General features: G+C 52.4%; 1 long non-coding RNA gene across 3 annotated transcripts; it reads right to left on the bottom strand.

Annotated features, from left to right (window-relative positions):
* Positions 1-589: 589 nt before the first annotated feature.
* LOC111724309 lies at positions 590-7,379 on the bottom strand. Of its 3 annotated transcripts, none has more exons than XR_002772626.1 (7): positions 5,320-7,379; positions 4,450-5,192; positions 2,643-2,749; positions 1,982-2,085; positions 1,519-1,646; positions 943-1,104; positions 590-840 (listed from the first exon to the last, which is right to left on the bottom strand). It is a non-coding gene; the product is annotated as an uncharacterized LOC111724309 (long non-coding RNA). The 3 variants fall into 3 exon arrangements; XR_002772627.1 differs by having other exon boundaries at positions 4,450-5,631; positions 6,659-7,379; XR_002772625.1 differs by having other exon boundaries at positions 4,450-7,379.

The following is a 7,379-nucleotide window of genomic DNA, read 5'->3' as shown; positions in this document are numbered from 1 at the left end:
CAGACTTTGTGAAGCACACCTTCAGCAGCTCATTTGCATAGGAGGGGAGGCAGTGAGCACACGCTGGTGGACAATGGGGAGACCACCCCAGTCCTAACTCAATCGATACATTTCTCAGCACCTGTGATGGCCAGGGCCTGCTTGAGGAGTTAGAAATATGTATTCATTGTGTTTTTTATTTTCTCTTTGACATTTCAGGGGCCTTACATATGGGCGTGGAAATCCCACCTCCTAGAGAGAATCTAACAATTTGCTGTGAGTGCGCCTTTTACCTGCAAACCAACCAACCTGCCGTCTGTAGCCCAAACACCTTCTAATCTAACTCTCACACACGCAGCTGGTATGTCCCCTCCCCTACATCATCCGAGGGTCAGATACCAGGCAGCCAGAGAGCACCCTGTGGGCCCGAAGCCCAGTGGAAGTATTCAGATTAGCCAGTCCCAGGGTGCCCCGCCACGCCCTTCCCCGAGAAAGCCCGATAATGGCTCTGGCCTAAGCTTTCTCCCTGCTCCTGCTTCCGCCTCCTGACCAAGTCTGGTGCAGGGGAAATCTAAGTAGTAAAAATCCTTTTTTCACGGCAGAGGTCTTCCCTCTGAATTGACGACTCACTTCCATAAATTAAAATCCTGAGGAGACATTTTGAGACAGAAGGTAACAGCTGTGTGGGCAGACATGGTCCTGTGCTTGTAGGCACATGAGGAAGATGGGAGACAGGTGCACAGTGACAGGCGGAGCGTGGAGTTGCAGGCAGAATCCGTCAGAAGGAAGAGCTCCGGGAGCGACAGAGCAGGGTGCTCTTCAGGCAGGCGTCAGAGGCCAGCGCCTCCCTGGGACTGACATCTGTCAGCAGGACCCAACAAGTGCAGAAATGAGCCAGGTGGACACCAGGGAAGGGGGCAGCTCAAAGAACATTCCAGAGAGTGGTGAATACACAAGGCCTACCACGAGGACGTGCCCGGGGCCTCTGAGGAAGAGCAGAAGGCTGGTCTGGCTGGCAGAGAGCAAGCAAGGGCAGGAAACCCCGGGGTGAGGTCGAGGCGGGACGGGTGGGTCACGCAGGGAACTGTGGCACTCACCCTGAGTGAGCCAGGGAGCCACTGGAGGCTGCCAGAGCCAGAGAAGCAAAATCATTTTTGTCCTTCCGGAGTGTAGACCAGCAATTGTCCCTCAGCCAGGGAGGATTTTGACCCACTCCCCATCCCCACCCCATGTTTGCAGACATTTTAGGTTGTCACAAATGTGTGCAGGGGGTGCCACAGACCTCCAGGGGGTAGAGGCCATGGATAGTGGTAAACATCTTCAATCGCAAGGGACCGTCCTCACAGAGAAGAATTATGTGGCCTAATGTGTCAACAGTGCCAAGGATGGAAACCCTCCTGGAGACTCCCTTAGGAGGACTGAGCAGTTCACACCTGCAGGGTCCAAGTTCCTTGGATCCCAGAATCCCCTTACCTCCCTCGGGGAGGTAAATACTCCCCGAGTTACTGTTGGCATATCTTTCCCTACTCCAAAAACTACCTCACTGGGACACTATCCAGCTTGCTGCCTGCTCCTTGGCGCCTGCTGTGCGTCCGAGCTGAGGGTGATGGATCTTCTGTGCTCAGGGCCATCCACGCAGCCCGGACATGGAGTGTGTATCCTGCGTCCTGAAGTGTAATTTATTAGGTCTAATCCCCATCTGGGGGAATGGTAAGTCCTCCCCATAGAAATGCTGTGGGGGAGGATACGCCCCATTATTATTCACTGGGACACTGCTGGGTGTTCCCAGAAGTTCTGAGAACATATCACATGCTCCTCGGGTGATTTAGAGGAGACTGTGCTCAGGAAAAATGTCCACAGATATCCACTTCACGCCCATTCATCTTTCCACAGAAGAGTAGAATAGACAAACATTTTAAAAGAAAGCATCGGGCACTTACTGCTTCCTCGACAATGCGAGTAAATGTTTCAAAAGCTAAAGTCAGCCACAAAGGTTCCTAACCTCCAAACCTGTGTCTCCAGTTTCCCTCTGAAGTCAGAGTTGATAGAGGCTGCAGAGGCATGTTCGCATTTCAGAAATTCTCTGTCCTCCTTCATCCCAGTTGTCTAAACATGTAGAGTGCAGGAAGGACGTGGAATTATCAAGAGACTCCAGCCTCTGTACTTGTAGGAAGAGTCAGCACACTCTCAGTCACCCCTTGTCCCCCACACCCCTGCCCACAAGGGGCAAGGTCAGCTCTTACACACCCAAGGTGGTTTAATGTCCCTGGATTCTAACTCCCCAACTCACTAAGGTAAACGCTCTTTGCATGTATGTTTCAGTTCAGAGATACCTTCTTCTGGGTCCTTTTCTTTCCCATCCTGTTGCATGGTGCCTGCACCTGATCCAGTCTGGGGATGATTCATGGATTTGCTTATCCTGATGGCCCAAAGTGCTCCCACCCGCCCATGGTGGCCCAACACCACCCTACCCCGCCACCTTGCAACTTCACCCATCACAATGGAAGCAGCTGGACCCGGAATGGGCCCCAGGAGGGCTGTGGAGTGAAAACCTTGGGCTCAAATCCTACCCCTACCCCTGAGTAACCAGACCCCGTGGGTAAGTCATTTCCCCGGTCTGTCCTCGGTCTCCTCATCTGGCAAATGGGAATCATTGTGCTTACCTTACTGGGTTGTGGCCAGCAGCAAATGAGATGAGGCATGAGAAAGCAGCTTTCAAACTGCCAGGCGCAACTTGAATATCACGACTCTATTCCAACATGTCATTTAGCTGTGAATTGGTGGAAGCAGTAGGATCATGTGAAAGGAAGTGTCTCCTCCTCGCAGGGCAAGTTCAGAGGGCTTGGGCTGTGGCGGTGTTGAGCTGACCATCTTATCAGCTGAATGGGTGAAGGGAGGGGGCCATTCCTGCCTCAAAAGTGGGTTCAAGGGTTTCATATTTGAACATCCCAATGGTCAGCTTTTCCCCAAGAAGAAAATACCCATCAACATAAGACAACAGAAGGATTCTTTCCTTCCTTTTTTGTTTGCCATACAGCAATGCGGTCACGGAGGAGAGTTCACACACTAAGTTTCCAAGTCATTTCTGTTTAGCTCATCAATAATTGCCTTATAAGAACGATTCCATGCCTGAGAAGCATTTTAAGCCTTTTTAAGCTCCAAAGATTAGGGTGCAAGAGGGAGGGGGTGGGAGAAGGACAGATGAACAACAGACTGGAGTACATTTTCCATGCGCAGAAGTAGATTCTGTACTTGGGTTAGATTAATCCCCAAATTGAAACCAGCCCTGAGCTTCATTCGGAGAAAGAAGGGCAGAGAGATAAGAGGAAGCCCTCAGCAAAGCCCCGGCATCGAGCTGTCTGCACAAAGGCCGACTGGGCCCTTCCCTTGAAGCCGAAGGACAGACAGGCCAGCCCGCAGAGGACAGATGGAGGGTGAGAGATTGCTTAAGGACAGGCGGGAGAGGGAAAAGAAAAAGGGACAGCGGCCAGTGGATGGCGCCCTCATGTTTTGTCAGAGCACCAGGCTGCCCTCCCTTCCCAGCCTGGGCCCACTGGCCCGCCTGGGCTCACACTGTGGAAAACACAAGCATTGGATTCTGAAAAGACTGAGGGACAGGACAGGCCTGAACTGCTTACAGCCCTATGCAGAGGGACATGCGCAGAGGGCCTCAGTGCCCACCAGCAAGCTGACCCCTTCCTCATAGCATGCCTGGATTCCTAAACTCCAGGACCAGGGCCTTCTTGGGAGAAGCTAGAGGTGGCCCCAAATGACTCTGAAGATTGTCATGAGAGGGGCTACCAGGACACAGGGTCTGAAGGTGGGCCTCAACAGGATTAGCTTGACTGGAATTCTGGGTCTTCCAAGGGGCCTAAGAGCTTCTAAGGGGACAGCACTTGTTTGGAGGTGTTGGTGACAGAAAAGAACTGATTTTACTACGTGATTTGGTAGTCACACCTACAAAGACTGAACTACAACACATGGGCGACTCTGTGGACATGGCTGTGCATGGCCCAGCAGTCAGGAGCAGAAATGTGGCAGAGCCCAGGGCCCAGGAGGGGCCACCCAGGAGGGATCCTGCAGGCTAGGGCTTCTGAGAGCTGCAGGTGCCACCAAATGGGAGAAGAGGAAGAGGAAGATCTGAAGAGGGGGGTGACTCCTAGCTAAGGGGGCACTACTCTGCTTCCTTCCCCTTCTGCCCAAGGCTTTGGGAAGGCCAAGCAAGGGCCCAGGGAAATGGTAGCCTGGTCTCCAGGTCCTGGCAGATCTGCAGGAGGGTGACAACAGGGACCACATGGAGAAGGTGCCCCGTGATGCTGCGGAGCTCCCCATCGTCACTTTCCCAGGCTCTGCAGATAGGGACACCCTGCTGCAGGGCTTTTGTCACCTCAGGGACCCCTTGATTTCCACTGCTGCTTGGTGACACTCAGGGCCACATGGACGACTCTGCAGTTAATTTTCTCTACTCACCATCAGATGGTGAAGGAAGATGTTGGAGTCACATGGCTGTCGGGATGTAAGATACTCCCAGGAGCACAGCGTTGGGGCAAGACCAGCGCAAACTTGCCAGAAAAACAATGGTCTGTGCAACTAGCCTGAGCGACCTGGGAGAGGTGAACCCGGAGACACGTGCAGTCTGGACTTGGGATTTTTAAGTGGCATTGGCACGTTCCTTCTCACTATCCCCCTCTTCCTGCTGCAATTGCATCTGTCTTTGTCTCTTATGAAAGAAAAACAAGTTGTGTATTAATACTATAAAAGATATGGTATATATTTAAACATCACATTAAACCATGGGATAGCACACTGCATTTTAATTTTTTAAATCATTTCTGGGTTTAGTTCTGCTGGTCGTCACTTCCATGTCTCTGAATAACCTGCTTTTGTCACCATTTGCTTTATTGACTGTGCACTTGACCTTCTGGCTGGATATAGGAAGACTCAGCTTACTCGAAAACTCTCCCACCGCTCGCCGCTCCTTCCCAACACACCTGATTACGGTTCTCAGTTCTTCCACTGGTTATGTGTGTCTAAACAACACATGCACACGTAGCGTTTAAAAATATACACCAGTTGCGCCCCGTGCGTGCCTGTGTGTGTGCACACCGGGGCGTCTTTCCTTTGTGTGTTCGTCCTGTCTTTTGCTGCGGCTTCGCCGGCACCATCTCAGTACAGGTGAAAACGTGGTGGGATAGCGGAGTCACCACACATGGCTTCGTTGCCGTCACACAGATGCAAAAAGGGGGCAAGAATGAAATACAGAAGGAGCTGGTGTCCTCAGCCCTGGAAATTGACCCAAATGAAACAAAGGTGGCAAAGCTGACCTGCGCCCACACCTACCACACACAGGGTTTGCCAGTGGAGGGTCAGACACCCGTAGACAGATCAGGAACCCCTGGAAGCAGATCGGCAGAGGTCCCCTTTGGCCAGAGTCTCCCCTTCTTTTGCCAGCCAGCTCCTACTTGCTGACACTGTGTCCCCAGCCCTCCGGGACCCCAGCAGCTCCCACGCCTCCTGCAGCAGCTTCCAGCTCTGCTCTGTGTTTCAGCCAGTCACGGATTCCATGAAGAGCCACCGAGCACCCTTCCTGTGCTTGGACACTGAGAAGGGGCTCATTCACAACAGACGAGGTCTCTGCATCCAGGGAGGGGGCTGAAGAAGCCAACGAACAGGACAGGCAATAAATCATTACACGTAGTCGGATTACCATAAAGGATGTCGAGAGAGAAAAGAATAGACCTGTTTCTGAAGAGAAATGCCTGCCACCTGGCATGTACCTGAAGCCAGAGAACATGGAGGGGCCAGGCTTACGAAGAGCAGCCTGAAGGGAGGTGCCAGAAGAGGGAAAGGAATGTGCAAAGGCCCTGTGGTGGTGATGGGCAGCAGCTGTTTGGCCACTGAATGGCAGGCACAATGGTCCGAAGTGAGGCTGCCTGAGGCAAGGGCCAGATCACACAGGGGCTGGGTGGCCGAGGAAGGGGGTTGAATTTTTGTCTGAGCACAATAGGAAGGCATGAAAGGATTTCAGCAGGGAAGTGGCATGACCCGATTTTTGTGTTCTAAAATGTTCTTCTTGAAGAATAGACTGGAAGCACCCAGGGGGTTCCTCTTTCTCAACCAGAGGCATAATAGACACCCCATGTTTGTGGGCCAGTAAATGATTCAGGCATCTGGGAGAAGGAGGGAGTTAAAGAGATGTGCGTTTGCACCAAGATGTCCAGTCAGCCATGCTTCTCACGGCAACTCTCACATCACAACTAACAAAGGAGCCCCTGCTCTGAGCACCACTTCGGGCGAGCAGAGTCTGGCAGGCCGGTGGCCGCAGCAGCCTGCTGGCACTCTTTCCCCAGGGTTTCCAACTGGGAATTCGGAGACTGGAATTACAGACAGATGCATCACAGTCCTCTATTAACATCTTTTTTTTTTTTTTTTTATCACCTGAACTCCTTTCCAGCCTCCCCGGCTCCACAGCAGGGGTCCCCATGTGATTTCTGTCGGGATCCACCCCCACTTTCAGGGAGCGGGGTTTGAGGTGCTGCCCTCCACTTTTCAAAGCCCTTCCCCTGGTCATCAGAGAGTGTCTTCTCAGGGCTGGGCTCTGTGAAACAGGGGACTTCCTCTCCCCGCCTCTCCCCTCCCACCACCCCTCCACTTTTTCTTCTCCTTTCTATTGAGTTACCTGTTCAAAGCAAAGCCAGCTCTCTCCTGGAACTGCCCGGATGGGATCCTGTCTCCCATCAAAGCTGCAGAATCTCTCTCAGGCCCAGCCAGTTGTGTCTGTCAAAACCTGTTAACGGCTACCGCCTTTGGGGGCAGCTCTGCCCAGTGGTCAGGGTTGTGGTTTACTAATTAGAGCAAGGCTTGAGCCTGCCACACAAAGACCCCCTGTGTAACACACACACACCTTGGTGAGTAAAATGAGCTGGGACTCTGGAGTCAGATGCTTGTTTGACAATCCGGCTACACCACTGACTAGGCGTGGGATGGCAGTAACCACTCTGAGACTCAGTGCTCTCACCTGTAAAATGGGGCTAATGATTGCAGTATCCACTTCATAGGGTTGTTAAATGGATTAAATAAGATCAACCCATTAAAGCACTTAAGACATGGAGGTGTTCAAGGAAGCTCCCTCATTGTTAACTAGGATAATTCCAGATTCAGAGGGTGCTGAGATCAGGAAGAAGATGCCACAGGAAGCAAAGGGAAGGGGAGGGATTCCCCAGCTTTGCGATGCTCCTACTGCCCACCAAGCTTTTATTATTGCCCCCCCCCAGTGGCCAAACCATGCAGAAGCCAGCGGGCAAGAGCGTGATCCATAGTTCCCTCCGTACCAAGTAATAAAGCAGGGGAAGACTTGGCGCCTGTGGCTCAAGTGGCTAAGGCACGAGCCACATACACCT

Source organism: Otolemur garnettii, unplaced genomic scaffold (genome assembly GCF_000181295.1).
Source record: "Otolemur garnettii isolate 467f Iridium unplaced genomic scaffold, OtoGar3 scaffold00021, whole genome shotgun sequence".
NCBI classification, from domain to species: domain Eukaryota; kingdom Metazoa; phylum Chordata; class Mammalia; order Primates; family Galagidae; genus Otolemur; species Otolemur garnettii.
This window is presented reverse-complemented; position numbering and strand designations above follow the sequence as displayed.